This window comes from Schistocerca cancellata, chromosome 2, assembly GCF_023864275.1.
Source record: "Schistocerca cancellata isolate TAMUIC-IGC-003103 chromosome 2, iqSchCanc2.1, whole genome shotgun sequence".
NCBI classification, from domain to species: domain Eukaryota; kingdom Metazoa; phylum Arthropoda; class Insecta; order Orthoptera; family Acrididae; genus Schistocerca; species Schistocerca cancellata.
The window spans coordinates 525,542,432-525,559,039 of record NC_064627.1 but is presented as its reverse complement, the minus strand read 5'-3'; the positions used below and the strand labels follow the sequence as shown (position 1 = coordinate 525,559,039).

General features: G+C 42.6%; 2 non-coding genes across 2 annotated transcripts; both read left to right on the top strand.

The window, feature by feature from the left end:
• The first annotated feature begins 7,003 nt into the window (after positions 1–7,003).
• Trnas-uga (transfer RNA serine (anticodon UGA)) lies at positions 7,004–7,078 on the top strand. The gene has a single exon. It is a non-coding gene; the product is annotated as a tRNA-Ser (tRNA).
• Positions 7,079–7,304: 226 nt separating this feature from the next.
• Positions 7,305–7,380, top strand: Trnas-uga (transfer RNA serine (anticodon UGA)). Its single transcript has one exon. It is a non-coding gene; the product is annotated as a tRNA-Ser (tRNA).
• The last annotated feature ends 9,228 nt before the right edge of the window (positions 7,381–16,608 follow it).

The window sequence follows — 16,608 nt, the reverse complement described above, 5'->3', positions numbered from 1 at the left end:
ATGTACATCGCAACACCAAAAAGAAATCAACGTACAGTAATGAAATTTCTGGAAAGCATTTGTCTAGATAACATATTTAAGTGTTTAACATTGCAGGATCACAGATTATTGTAAGCGCGAGATAAGCCATTGATAATGTGAAATACTGGTACATTATTAACTGATGTGACCACCACAGTGGCGAATACAAACATGAAAACGTGCATGCATTGTATTGTACAACTGCCGAATACCGGTTTTTGGGATAGAGTTCCATGCCTATTGCACTTGACCAGCCAATACAGGAACGGTAAATGCTGTTATTGGATGCCGCTGGATTTGTCGCTCGATGATGTACCAAGTACGCCTGATCATCTGACAGGCCAAGGCAATATGTCGACATTCTGTGGAGCATTTGAATTCCACAGAGGTATGTGACCTAGCGTTATTATGTTGGAACACACTCCATAGTTTCCTATCCATGAGTGGTAGCACAGCAGGTCGAATCAACGGATTAACGTGCAGATTTGCAGTAAGGGTGTGTGGGATAAAGACGAGAGTTTTCCTGCTGTCATATGAAATTGTACCCCAGATCATGGCTCCAAGTGTAGGTGCAGTGTGTCTAGCACGCAAACAGGTTGGTGGCAGGCTCTCAACAAGCCTCCTTGTATCAACACACGGCCATCAGTGGCACCGAGGCAGAACCAGCTTTCATCAGAAAACACAACGGACCTCCGCACTGCCCCCCCCCCCCCCCCAGTGAGCTTTCCCTTGACAACACTGGAAGTCGCAAATGGAGGCATTTCGAGGTGAATGGAATGCAGGCTACAGGGAGATTGGCTCGGAGCTGTCCTTGAAGTAACCAATTTGGAACAGCTCGTTGTGTCTCTGTAGTGCCAACTACTGCTCAGATTGTTGTTTCAGATCCAGTACGATGCACCAGAGCCATAGGCCAAATATGATAGTCTTCCCTCTCTGTAATGCCATGTAGCCGTCTGGAGTCAGAACATCTTGCGGCCATAGGTTCTCGTAAGCGCGCTGTCGGCAATCATGTACAGTGGCTACATTACTGCCAAGTCTTCCTGGAGTATTCCAGAGAGAACAACCAGCTTCTCGTAGCCCTACTACAAGACTTCTCTCATACTCAGTGAGGTTCTGATAGTGGCGTCTTCGTCACCTTAAAGGCATTCTGGACTCACCACGTCGACTCTCAAAGGCAACTAACACATAAGATCGTTACTGCAAGCATTTGAAGCAAACCTGAGTTGCATGCTCATAGTGGCACTACTAGCGCCAGTCTTCTGCGACTGGTGCGAAATCTGAGCAGACATCACCTTTCAGACATAGAAACTCACCTAACGTCTTTCGTTTATGTCGCACAACTCTCTCATGGTGCTTTGGCTGTTTGTGCGTCATTGTATTTTACCCTTTATTACTCAATGTTCTGTGACACATTTGTTTGTACGTTTATCGTTTCGGTCAGACTTTGTGTGTTTTCATTTTATTTTAGCACTGAAGATGATCACTCTGTGATTGAAATTTCTGGCGTTAGGAACTTGCTTATTCTGTATAAGAAATAGTAGTAAATAAAATAGTGATGCTGTAACTGTTGGTTGGTAGTGTTTACTGACATAATGCAACCTAACGCTGGATTGCGTACTTACGGCTATCGTGTGTGGCCGGTGTTTAGTACGACTTAAAAAGCGAGAGAGATTATTAATTGATCACCGATGCGTCGGTTCTGGATCGTGATCAGGAGATATACGGATTGATTGCGCGAAAGGGTTTGCTTAATTGATTTTTTGACCCGGATTGCCTTCATGCAATCAGAATCTTCGATGAAAATACCTAAGGGACTTATTTGAATATAAAAATGGAAATGAAAGCAAATAATTGGAATTTCGTAAGAGAAAGATTAACAGATCGGAAGTTGAACACATTAGTGGTCTCGCAAATACAATAGAGACACCGCGATACAGAGCGAACCTGTAACAAAGCTCATATACAATTTCAACATCATTTTTTGTTAGTGAAAGAAAAGATTAAGAAAATTACTACATCGTAAAATATTAATATATTTGGAACAAATTGGCATTAAACTTCTAGACATTGACAAATACACAATAAACGCATGAATTACATCTGATATTTCTTTTGTACAGGCGCAGTCCAATAATCGCTGCTTTGTCAGTCCGTTCCTTCTTAAAATTAAATGTCCTTGCGTGTGCGTAAGTACACTGTCTCCTCACCCGAGTTACCAAAATGTTTGTTCGTCGTTTCACATAGTTTTTACACAAAATAAAAACACAACTTGCAGCAGTGCTATGTAGTACGTCTTAACATGTCGACGACCAAAAGTACAATGGATAATGAAGTCTCTAGAATATTTCTTAACAAATGATAGATTGTTCTTTCTTCTGTTTCGCAGCTTCTTCCTATCAAGCGCTGCGGCAATGATTTTAAATATCTGGGCCCAGCGGGTCGTAGTGTTCATTTAGAGTATTTAAACGCTGGCTGCGCGTCTTGGTATAGGCTCACATTAAAAAAAAAAATTTCGACTCTTTATTCTCGCGCTGTGATGCTTAGTATTTTTACGAACTACAGTTGGTTGGCTGTCCTTTTCTTTTCTGACAAATATCTCATATGCAAAGTATCTGAAATCCAATAATATTACAAATCGATATTGTTGTTGTTGTGGTCTTCAGTCCTGAGACTGGTTTGATGCAGCTTTCCATGCTACTATATCCTGTGCCAGCTTCTTCATCTCCCAGTTTTTACTGCAACCTACATCCTTCTGAATCTGCTTAGTGTATTCATCTCTTGGTCTCCCTCTACGACTTTTACTCTCCACACTGCCCTCCAATGCTAAATTTGTGATCACCTGATGCCTCAGACCATGTCCTACCAAACGGTTCCTTCTTCTTGTCAAGTTGTGCCACAAACTCCTCCCCAATTCTACTCAATACCTCGTCATTAGTTGTGTGATCTACCCATCTAATCTTCAGCAAAATCGATAAGCAACAATAAAAAAAATCTACATGACCAGTGCTGTAGTTTTCCGTGTCTGCAATCCTGCTTGTCTTTTCCAACTGTTTGTACGCTCAAGGAGTACAGTTAAGTCACGTTACATACATGTGATGATTTAACACTAAATGTTCTCGAAAATAAATACGAATAAAGACGAATGTTTGCTAGACAGTGCAATTGATAGCTAAAATAGTTTTCTGGGTTCACATTTCAGCCTGGTGGTATCTCATCAAAGTGGCATATGCCCCAGTGGAAGTTATTGCCTATATGAGGAAGCTGTAGAACCTATATAAAATTGGACGTAGACTGTTCGTCGGGTATCTGACACGTCAGCTGCTTTGAAAGGCAACAGCCAGCGTTAGGTCATTCCTTGGGTGTGACGCGTTACGCTGCCCGCCTGCTGTAGCGGCTTGGCCGGGACGAGACGTGGCCATTACAGCGTCCCTGGGCGCTTGTCGCTATTTATCGAGCCGTTGCCCGCAGCTGCCGCCGCCAGACGTGGATATCTCGCCGGCACGGGTGCGGCGCGCCTCGCCGGCAGCTGGCTACACGGCAAAGCTTTCACACCTCGCCGCGGCGCCCGGGGTCCGAAGCCCGGGGACACGCATCGATACCTGCCCGGCCCACGCCTTCCCTAACGCTGACAGATGGCCGGTCAGTGGGTGCAGCAGTGCGCTCCTAATGTAGGCTAGTGGTCGGCTGGAAGGTCAGGAATGGGAACGTAAGATATCGTTGCCATTCCCATCAGGGGAGCACTACCTCCCATGTACCGCAATTATAATGCAGTCTTCTGTGTCGTGACCTACCGCAAAATAGGCAGGTCACTGTCACAGACGTCGTTGCTTGTGGGTAGCACGACCGACGTCAAGTCAATGGTCGAAAACACCGTAGAGAGCGAACGATACGACTACAAGTAAGGTCTGCTCGAAGTAGTACTGATGAACCAAATCAGCATCAATGAAATTTTACATTCTCAAATAGCAGCATGAAAATAGAAATGCCGTGTGGCTAGGGCCTCCCGTCGGATAGACAGTTCGCCTGCTGCAAGTCTTTCGAGTTGACGTCACTTCGGCGACTTCCTTGTCGATGGGGATGAAATTATGATGATAAGGGCAACACAACACCCAGTACCCGGGCGGATAAAATCTCCGACCCTTCCGGAAATCGAGCCCGGGTCATTAGGCGTGACATTCTGTCATGCTGACCACTTTTTTTCTTTTATAAGAACCGCTTTTTATTTTTTTATTTTTTGAACCACTTTTTTTCTTCTTCTTTTTTTATTCAGAAAATTGTACACTAAAACACAACGCATTAATCATATACAGTAGTTGTTCCTCTCTTTTTTTTTTTTGGGAAGCAGTGGGGTCTCTTCACGGCACTGCCAGTGCGTCGAGGCCCAAACCCCTCCCACCCCTTTTTTCATGTCCCCTGTTGGGTCACAGCACTAAGTGTGCAGAAATCTTAACACAAAACTCCCATTCTCCTATGTAAGAAGGACTTCTCTGAGTAGAAACTGAACACGGATAAAACTTAACAATTCTTCTCGAATCACACAAATACTTTGGAAGTCGAACACGAGTAATTCTGAACAAAATGTTTTGAAAAAACTCTTCGTGTAACATAGAAGTTTCGGAAGCAAGGTAACAGTAAATAATAATAAGAACACAAGTGACTTTTAACTATCTTCTGTTCGTTCTCGTTCAAGGTGTTTGATTGGTTCCACATATTTAATCGACACACATTCTTTCAAAATTGATCTTCAGCATGTTGCCGTAGTGCTTCTTGTGGTTGCGATACTTGCTGATTTTTGTGTATTCACACTTCATGTAAACGTGGAATTCTATCTCGTTGTCCCACCCAAGTTTGTTGATGACATAACTAACATATTTTCCCAGTAATCAGCTAATGGCGTTGGTTTTTAATTTCGGAAAGTACGTCATGTCTGGTCACGGAAGGAGCGATGGCGTTATATATTCCGTCGAGGATCTGGTGAGAAAGGCGATTTGCTGCCTGATCCCATTCCAGATTTTCACATTGCCACCACAGGGGAATCTGTGGATGAGTGTATCCACCAGATTGCATTTTCCACAAAGGTGTGTCTTGTTTAAACCGATCCCATATAGTCTCTCGTTGGTGCTGATGACATTGTTAACTGTTTTGTACCATGCGAAAATAGCGTCTGTAGATAGCTCGGCATAGTTGATGTTCCGCCATACAGCTTTACAGTCACACTTAGGGAATTTCTTTTCAATTTTGTTTCTGGCTCATTTAACTTCCTTTGAAGTATGATGTAGCGCGCTGTGATACATGTGTTGCTTCTGATCTCGTCACTAAGATAACTTGCTTCGAGGAAAAAGTTCCTCACATACTGCAAACGGGTATTAATCCTTCGCACATCAATCGGTGCTTCCAGGATATGGGGTGTCACAGCCTCAAAGAGCTTTGCGGTTATGCACTGTGGAAGTTCTCTGAGTATATGGAAAGTCCGTTTGAGGAACGGAGCAGACGCTTTATTTCGAATATCCACCAAACCGAGGCCCCCGTTTCTGACATCCAGTATAACGGTAGTCGCACCATCCCTGAATATGTCTCCTCGCCAGAAATAATTGGTAACAGTGGACATGATCCCTTTCGCTACTAGTTTGGGGATTGGAAATACCTGCGCAGTGAAATACGCTTTAGACAAAATGCAGGAGTTGATGAATCTGACTTTTTGCACCTGGTCCATAGTTCGATGGATGTTCTCCATTACAGAACCATGAACTTTCCTCCTAGTATTCATCCAGTTAAAAGCAGCCATCCTTATAGGACATGCAGTTAAGGTTACTCCCAAAGTTTTATGTTTGTTCTCTTGTTTTTCCCATGGCATTCGGAGGTGATCTAGGCCCTGCAGATTCAATATTTTGCTTTTGTTTTCATTTGTTGTCGCTCCCGACGCTAGACAATACTTTTGGATTTATCTTTCCAGTGTAACTGACTCCTCCTTATTCCTTATTACAAGACCCACGTCATCAGCATAAGCTCGTATGACAGTTTTCTCACCACTCAATGATATGCCTGTTAATCTCGCGTGGACAGAGCGGAGAAAGGGCTCTAAAGAGACGTAAAATAAAAACATTGATAAGGGACTGCCCTGTGGAACCCCTCGCCTTATCTGTATGGGTTTAGATGTTTGGCCATTGATTGCTATTTTCGCATTTATACCTGTTGCAATATTTCTTAGCATGTTGACAATCTGAGGGTAGAAAGCCACTCTTGACAGCGTCGCAAAGAGGTATCTATGACTAATGCTGTCAAAAGCTTTGTGGAAATCTATAAAGTTTAAAGCACATTTTATACTTGTCACTGAAGTAATTGCAATGACGTCTCTGTATGCTGATAGACTTTCGAATAACGTTCTGGTTGGAGAACAAGATTGATGATGACGCAATATTGTGTTGGAAAAAGCAGAGAGTCTTTTGTTGATAATAAGTGAAATTATTTTGTAATTAGAATTTAGTAACGAAAGAGGCCGAAAATTGTTTAACTTAGTTTTGCCTTTACTATTAGGAATCAGTACTATTTTACTTTCCTTAAACTCTGCAGGGACCGCTTTTCCGTTCAGGACCTCATTCGCCATAGAAGTGATCTTGTCCCCAATTATAGACCAGTAGCGGGCATAAAACTCCACAGGGGGAGGCCATCAAGTCCCGGAGGTTTTATGAGAGGTGAGTTATGCACTGCCGCATGAACTTCATCTTTAGTAATAGGTGACAGGATGTCAGCGTTTTCTGTTCCCGACAATTGTGGACCTAAAATACTGAGAAAATCCTCGAGAGCTGCATCGTCCACTGTGATAGGGGCATATAAGTTGTCATAGTACTTGTGGACTTCGGCGTGTATTTCTTTCTGGCATGTGAGCCTTGTACCAGTATGCGTCTGGAGTTCATCAATAAAAAAGGAAGGTAGGAGACAAGATACTGTCAGAAGTAAAGCTGTGAGGACGGGGCGTGAGTCGTGCTTGGGTAGCTCAGTTGGTAGAGCACTTGCCCCTGAAAGTCAAAGGTCCCGAGTTCGAGTCTCGGCCCGGCACACAGTTTTAATCTGCCTGGAAGTTTCATATCAGCGCACGCTCCGCAGCCGTGTGAAAATATCTTTCTGGAAACATCCTCCAGGCTGTGGCTAAGCCATGTCTCCGCAATATCCTTTCTTTCAGGAGTGCTAGTTCTGCAAGGTTCACAGGAGAGCTTCTGTAAAGTTTGGATGATAGGATACGAGATATTGGCAGAAGTAAAGCTGTGAGGACGGGGCGTGAGTCGGGCTTGGGTAGCTCAGTTGGTAGAGCACTTGCCCGTGAAAGGCAAAGGTCCCGAGTTCGAGTCTCGGCCCGGCACACAGTTTTAATCTGCCAGGAAGTTTCATATCAGCGCACAGTCCGCTGCAGAGTGAAAATCTCATTCTTCATCAATAAAAGTTTGACTTCTGTTTTTAGCGTGCCGCACCAAGTGATACAGAGAAGCTGTTTCATCTGCTATTACTGATGTGGCTTTCGATTTAATTTTTAGTCCCTCCATCTGTTGCCGTTTAATGCTTAATAACTTGGCTTTTATTTTTTTGATATCATTCAGACGAATTACGTCATCATGTGCCTGTTGATATAAATCTCTTAAAACTTAATAGTAAAACTCCATTGTATTCCTCAACTCCCTGTGCCTCGCTACACTATACTGCATGACAACTTTCCGCAGCCTTAGTTTAGCCCTCCTAGTCCCCCAGTCAATGACTATTGCGTGCTTGTCTGCTGTGCGGAGGCACATAGTCCACGCTACTCTTATTTCCTGATCCAGTTCTTCGTCAGTTAAAACAGAGATATTCAAATTCCATTGGCCTCTGAATTGACGGGTTGGCTCTACACTTCAATTACAGCAAGTTAAAAGTGTACTGTGATCGCTAAAATACAAGGTAACAGTTTCAACGTTTAATAAAAAATTTTGCAAATTTTCTAACACGTAAATTCTATCTAGTCTATTGTGGGAGTGGCTGACGTCGGGTGCTGAAGTTCCCACACATCTTTAAGTTATAGATCACTTACTAACTCTTTTAACTGTGGCGAGTAGTTCAAATTGGGTTGTTGATCTTTCTGGTTTAAAACACAGTTAAAATCTCCACCTAGTATAAGAGAACACGGATTTTTCCTCAATAAATAAATAAGTACATCTTGAAAAAACTTCGCACGATCCAATTTATGGGAATTTCCTGATGGGTCGTAAAGGTTAGGCACGGTCACATCGAACATTTTTATGCCTACGGCTCTTCCTGATTCTAGTCGTTCGATTTCAGTCACCGGAATGCCTTCCCTTATAAGAATGGCTGTACCGATATTGGCTTCCGTAGAAACATTGACAATTTCAGAAAAGCCTGGGATCCGAAATTCCGTTATCGCAACATCTTGTAGCAACGCAATGTCTGTCCCAGACTCGTACAAGAATGCTTTTAGTGCTGCCAATTTCAAGGGTGACTGTATTTTATTAATGTTAATAGTAGTGATGCTATAAGCTTGCATCACAGACATACCAAAAGAAGCTATTTGGGATGAGGATCGATATGATTATAGCAGCAACGTGTTTCTCCAAGTCACGATCTTTACAAGCTTTGTGCCCATTACATGTACTAACTTCCTAGAAAAATTTTTACTGCTTTTAAACAAAGTGCTTGAAAAGAAAATTTACCCTGAAATCTTGACAATGCATTGCTATAAGTCACTGTGGTCTTTCTCTTTCTCCTTGTCAGGGTTGGCCCTGATGACTTCATATTTAATATTCTTTTTCTTGATGTCTTTCTTCGCCGGTGTGGCTTTCGCTTGAAGACGCGTGACAGCAAGACCTGGTTTCGGTCGCAGCCTCCGACGGTGGGCGTCTGACGCAACGGCGGTGGCTTGCCAGTCGTCAATATTTGGCTCCGGCGTGTTGTCCGTTGTGTTGTCTTGCCGGCGAGGCATTGATGCTTGTTTATTTCCCCCTTCGGCGCAGTGTAGCGCTTCGGAGTCAGCAGCTTGTTTACTTGGTACTTCCAAGTACTGTTCGCACTGTATGGGCTGCGCACTTGATGCGGTTATTGCAGCTGTGACCTCAGGTTCAGGGTAACATTTCTGTGAAAGGTCACTACCAGCTGCGTCACTATCTGTTCGTGGCGGTATAATTCCTTGTGCGGAAGTGGGAGCCACATCGACTTGCATTTCATCTCCTTTTTCCAACGGGTGTTTTACAGGAAGAGTCCTCATCAACATTTTTTCAGTGTTCTCTAGAGGACGATTTTTAGTGGGAAACTCGCTGTCACGGGACGGAATTTCAGCAGTTAATGCAGGTTTCAAAGACGGAAGTTCAGTAACATTAAGTGCAACATTTTCAGAGGTAGTAACAGGATCCACGACAGCCGCCGGCTCTGTTGTGTTACTGGCTGGCAACAAATCGTTGAGTGTTCATTTCCGGGGCTGCGTAAGGTTATTTTTTAGCACAAAAACACGGCGAGGGCAGTCCTGACGGAGGTGACCAGACTCGTTACATACATGACATCTAGGGGTTGCCCTGAGTAAATAACATGCGCCTTGTGCCCGTCAACAAATATGTGGGAGGGAATGTTTGCCTTCACTTCCATCTCCAAAGAGCGAATGCCGTTAAAGCACTGCAGCTTGAAATGCGAAGCCCACCTTTCGTTTACTATTTGCCTGACAACCCCACACTTTGAAAGGACATCTTTAATTTTCGAGTTGTCTACTTCTATGGGAATATACAAAACCCTAACATTTCTAATTACAGACTCGGAATTCCTGAATTTTACAGTACTTTTAGTACCATCACGGTGTATAAATTCCGTTTCATAACCAAATTTTTCCAGAATGCGGTCTACACTCACGGTATCGTTAAACTTTACAAAAATGCAGTATTCATCAGAGTCTAGCTGCATGGTATGAACAGATTCAGAATAAAGGCCAATTACCTCGGTAATCCAGTCGTGTATTTCAAGTGCAGAGGGCTGTACTCGACGGGTGTACTTGTCGAAGGTGAAAATCACGGTGTTTTTTCTCACGGAGTTTGCCGAGGTGTTCTGCAGCGAAGAAATTTCGGACAACGCTGAAATCCCAAAGGCACTACGTAGAAAGCCGAAACGAACGAAGACCAAAGACTCAATTTATAACACGTGCAAAACGCCAATAAACAATCACGAAACACGAAAACACTGGGGTAAACACTGAACGTTCACGGACCAAACTAGAGCGTGCGACCGCGGCGACAGCTAAAGCCAGACTGTCAGCTACCAAGGGCAGCAACACGAGGACACATAAAGACACGTTCTTATTGACAGCTGATCGTGCTGGAGGGGCTCACAAGCGTTTCCTGTTTCGACTTTCCACACTAAAAACACACAGTTGGAAGTAATTACAAAATATATACTGAAAATTAAAAAAATGCCAAATAAAGATAAATATAAAAAATAGACAAGAACCTTTGAACATAAGTATCACGTATTAAAATCACTTGACTTACATCTTGGTCACTATCTATCAAGTGTCGTTGCTGCTCATAGAGCAGCCGTGTTGGTAGAGGGCAGAAGCGAGGTCTAGGTGTTTAGAGAATTGACTGTATTCATTGCCACAGCTACTAAATACACCATACTGAACGCGCTTTCGGAACTCGATACAAGGAACACAGAATGAAACAATATTTAACGAGCATATGACACTACAAAATCACTCGCTACAGAAAATAATACGAAAAGCGAAAATCTCGAAACACGTGAATGTAGTCGTTAAGATTGTTATTTTGGGGAGGCAGAATTCAAATACTTATACAATAGCTTCATTAGGTTTTTTTGAAGGAGTACACACCATTTGATGGTATACTTTTCCATATATATTCTGTGTGAAATCTACATTTCGGCTTTCACATCATTACCGAGTACAGTCCTTACAGACCATTAACTTATTTTGCTGTATACTGTGCGTGATGACATTATTTCACGCCATTAACGACAACAATGCATGGAGAGCTGCATCAAAGACCACAACAACAACAACAAAAACAACGACAACAATATTCTTAGACCATTAATACCATTATGTGTACTAGGCAGGATGACAAATAGAAAGTTCACAGAAAATGAAATAATTGTCTAAGAAAGTAGTAGCCGATAAGGGCGACAAAAAATGTCATCCTGCACATTGCACAACAAAATACATTAATGGTATAAGATCTTGTACTCGATGTACCCCATGAACCATTGCCTTGCCGTTGGTGGGGGGGCTTGCGTGCCTCAGCGATGCAGATGGCCGTACCGTAGCTGCAACCACAACGGAGGGGTATCTGTTGAGAGGCCTGACAAACGTGTGGTTCCTGAAGAGGGGCAGCAGCCTTTTCAGTAGTTGCAGGGGCAACAGTCTGGATGATTGACTGATCTGACCTTGTAACACTAACCAAAACAGCCTTGCTGTGCTGGTCTGGCGAACGGCTGAAAGCAAGAGGAAACTACAGCCGTAATTTTTCCCGAGGGCATGCAGCTTTACTGTATGGTTAAATGATGATGGCGTCCTCTTGAAAAATATTCCGGAGGTGAAACAGTCCCCCATTCGGATCTCCGGGCGGGGACTACTCAAGAGGACGTCGTTATAAGGACAAAGAAAACTGGCATTCTGCGGATCGGAGCGTGGAATGTCAGATCCCTTAATCGGGCAGGAGGTTAGAAAACTAAAAAGGGAAATGGATAGGTTAAAGTTAGATATAGTGGGAATTAGTGAAGTTCGGTGGCAGGAGGAACAAGACTTTTGGTCACGTGAATACAGGGTTATAAATACAAAATCAAATAGGAGTAATGCAGGAGTAGGTTTAATAATGAATTAAAAAAATAGGAGTGCGGATAAGCTACTACGAACAGCGTAGTGAACGTATTATTGTGGCCAAGATAGACACGAAACCCACACCTACTACAATAGTACAAGTTCATATGCCAACTAGCTCTGCAGATGATGAAGAAATTGATGAAATATATGATTAGATAAAAGAAATTATTCAGGTAGTGAAGGGAGACGAAAATTTAATAGTCATGGGTGACTGGAATTCGAGAGTAGGAAAAGGGAGAGGAGGAAACATAGTAGGAGAATATGGATTGGGGGAAAGAAATGGAAGAGGAAGGGGCCAGGTAGAATTTTGCACAGAGCATAACTTAATCATAGCTAACACTTGCTTCAAGAATCATAAAAGAGGGTCGTACACATAGAAGAATCTTGGAAATACTAGAAGGTATCAGATAGATTATGCTAAGGTAAGACAGAGATATAGGAACCAGGTATTAAATTGTAAGACATTTCCAGGGGCAGATGTGGACTCTGACCACAATCTATTGGTTATGAGCTGTAGATTAAAACTGAAGAAACTGCAAAAAAGTGGGAATTTAAGGAGATGGGATCTGGACAAACTGATTAAACCAGAGGTTGTACAGAGTTTCAGGGAGAGCATAAGGGAACAATTGTCAAAAACTGGGGAAAGAAATGCAGTAGAAGAAAAATGGGTAGCTCTGTGGGATGAAGTAGTGAAGGCAGCAGAGGATCAAGTAGGTAAAAAGACGAGGGCTAGTAGAAATCCTTGGGTAACAGAAGAAATATTGAATTAAATTGATGAATGGAGAAAATATAAAAATGCAGTAAATGAAGCAGGCAGAAAGAAATACAAACGTCTCAAAAATGAGATCGACAGAAAGTGCAAAATGGCTAAGCAGGGATAGCTAGAGGACAAATGTAAGGATGTGGAGGCTTATCTCACTAGGGGTAAGATAGATACTGCCTACAGGAATATTAAAGTGACCTTTGGAGAAAAGAGAACCACTTGTATGAATATCAAGAGCTCAGATGGAAACCGAGTTCTAAGCAAAGAAGGGAAAGCAGAAAGGCGGAAGGAGTATATAGAGGGTCTATACAAGGGCGACGTACTTGAGGACAATATTCTGGAAATGGAAGAGGATGTAGATGCAGACGAAATGTGAGCAAGATGTATGAGACAGGCGAAATACCCTTAGACTTCAAGAAGATTATAATAATTCCAATCCCAAAGAAAGCAGGTGTTGACAGATGTGAAAATTACCGAAGAATCAGTTTAATAAGCCACAGCTGCAAAATACTAACACGAATTCTTTATAGACGAATGGAAAAACTAGTAGAAGCCAACCTTGGGGAAGATCAGTTTGGATTCCGTAGAAAAATTGGAACACGTGAGGCAATACTGACCTTATGACTTATCTTAGAAGATAGGTTAAGGAAAGGCAAACCTACGTTTCTAGCATTTGCAGACTTAGAGAAAGCTTTTGTCAATGTTAACTGGAATACTCTCTTTCAAATTCTAAAGGGGGCAGGGGTAAAATACAGAGAGCGAAAGGCTATTTACAATTTGTACAGAAACCAGTTGGCAGTTATAAGAGTCGAGGGACATGAAAGGGAAGCAGTGGTTGGGAAGGGAGTGAGACAGGGTTGTAGCGTCTCCCCGATGTTATTCAATCTGTAAATTGAGCAGGCAGTAAAGGAAACAAAAGAAAAATTCGGAGTAGGTATTAAAATCCATGGAGAAGAAATAAAAACTTTGAGGTTCGCCAATGACATTGTGATTATGTCAGAGACAGCAAAGGACTTCGAATAGCAGTTGAATGGGGTGGACAGTGTCTTGAAAGGAGTATATAAGATGAACATCAACGAAAGCAAAACGAAGATAATGGAATGTAATCGAATTCAGTCGGGCTATGCTGAGGGAATTAGATTAGGAAATAAGACACTTAAAGCAGTATAGGAATTTTGATATTTGGGAGCAAAATAACTGATGATGGTCGAAGTAGAGAGGATATAAAATGTAGACTGTCAATGGCAAGGAAAGCGTTTCTGAAGAAGAGAAATTTGTTAACATCGAGTATAGATTTAAGTGTCAGGAAGTCGTTTCTGAAAGTATTTGTGTGGAGTGTGGCCATGTATTTAAGTGAAACATGGACGATAAATAGTTTGGATAAGAAGAGAATATAAGCTTTCGAAATGTGGTGGTACAGAAGAATGCTGAAGATTAAATGGGTAGATCACATAACTAATGAGGAGGTATTGAATAGAATTTGGGAGAAGAGGAGTTTGTGGCACAACTTGACAAGAAGAAGGGACCGGTTGGTAGGACATGTTCTGAGGCGTCAAGGGATCACAAATTTAGCATTGGAGGGCAGTGTGGAGGGTAAAAATCATAGAGGGAGACCAAGAGATGAATACACTAAGCAGATTCAGAAGGACGTAGGTTGCAGTAAGTACTGGGAGATGAAGAGGCTTGCACAGGATAGAGTAGCATGGAGAGCTGCATCAAACCAGTCTCAGGACTGAAGACCATAACTACAACAACTCGATGATGGCCTGAAAGCCGAAATCTAGATTGTATACAGGAAACACATAGAGATAAAGAGTCAGATATAGATGCATTCTTTCAAAAAATACTGCGTGAGTGTGACTCAGTACCATCGAAAACACTTTAGCTTCATTAGGATTGTCAGCCGTTGTCCCTACCTCAGACAAATATCAGGGTACTTGCTTTCACGAAGTCAAAGTCGAATTCCTGTCTTGTTCGTGACCATCTGAGTACCTAGTCTGTCACACTCTGCGCATAATGATTCCGGTATCGACAAATCGTCAGCCTATTTCCTCCTTCTTCAAACTGTTATTTAAATGATCCGAGCTAGGTGCACTATGATAGGAAGAAAATTGAAACTACTACCACTAATAACGTTATGCTCAGATCTCTGGTGTTGAAACTGGTGTTCTGTTGAAAACAAGTTTATATATGAGGCAAATAAAATGGTTCAAATGGCTCTGAGCACTATGGGACTCAACGTCTGAGGTCATTAGTCCCCTAGAACTTAGAACTAGTTAAACCTAACTAACCTAAGGACATCACACACATCCATGCCCGAGGCAGGATTCGAACCTGCGACCGTAGCGGTCTCGCGGTCCCAGGCTGCTGAGCCTAGAACCGCACGGCCACTTCGGCCGGCTGAGGCAAATACATTGCCGTTACACAATTCTTAACCCACATTGACGCTAACATATTTCAAAGCATAGCTAGAAGATGTTTACCTGAGGAACGTAAAATATAATGTGCTGCCAAACGCCGACAGGCATTGATGAGCCAAAACATTCTGAACATCTATTAACGGAGGGTTGGTTCACTTTGGAACGCAACACATCTGTGATTGGGCATGGCATGGATTCGACAAATCCTTTGTTGAAGTATGTGGCAGCAGATGCCTACTCACAGCTGACCCAAATCCCGTTAGTTACGAACCGGGTTTTGTAGGGGCGCCAGACAGCGTTATACATGTGTTCCATTGGGTTAAGTTCAGGCGAAATTTGTGACCAAATCATCAACGTGAGTGTTTTTTCGTACTCCTCAAACCACCGCAGTACGAATATGACCCTGTGTCACTTACAGTCATACTGTTGTAACATGATCTTGCCGTCGGGGAAGTCATCAAACATAAGGGGGCGTAGTGGTACGCTACCATAGGTCTCGCGGTAGCCCATTTGAATCTCCACCACACACTACAAAACTGCGTCCACCAGTCTGCACACATGGAGAACTGCAAGTTTCATACAACAGTTCACTCCTATAACGCCGTAGAATGACAAGGTCATCCACCTGTTGTAATAAAAATTGAGGTTCGTCCGACGAGACGAAGCGTTTCCATTGGCGTACAGTCAGACTCTAATGGCGGTGTGCTCACTGTAGTCGTTATTGACGATATGGTTAGGTCGACATGGGCTTGCAAAAAAATCGTCCTCTGCGGAACCCCACGTTCAACATTCATTTCTCGTCAAGCCATTCAATCCAGCCACTAATGAAGAGACTAATGATATGCTACCTTTGCACGGTCAAAATACCGCGGCTCTTTAAAAATTCGCTCAGTAGTGTACGCTCAACAGTGTTCTCCGAAGCAGGTGCTTCACAATGTGCAACGAACAGTGAGCTGCGACATTGTTGTGCCGGCAGCCAGATCAGTCACAGATCGCCATCTATCCCACTATACCGAGTCGACAAACGTTTAGACCTCCATGTTCTACAATGAGGCGTAGACGTCCAGCATCATTTCCCCTACTCGTGGTTTCACAGTGATTTCAAAAACTTTCGGTAGATTCTCACGGCAGCGGCATGCAAAGAGCAAGTTTGTTAGTTGTTTACACGTCCCATTGATCATTTGGACGACTCTTGTATCTAAATGACGTAGATCGAGTCATTTTACAGGATATGTATACATGCATACATTGATGAAAAACTTATTTTTTAGTCCTACAGATGCAGCTACGCTTTAAAACTAGCTTATTTTTATATTTTTTGATTTACAGTACACCTGTTTTTAAATATAAATTCTTCCATGGAATAGAGGGAGCCGTCCAGAAAAAAATGATTTTAGGTTAGATTTAAGACTTTTGCAGGCTGGCAGACATTTAGTGTCATTAGGCAGATGAACAGAAAAATTTGTTGCTGAATATTGTTCTTCTTTCTGAGTCAGCGACAGCTTCAGTAATGAATAATAAAGATCGTTTTTTCCTATAGTGCTTCA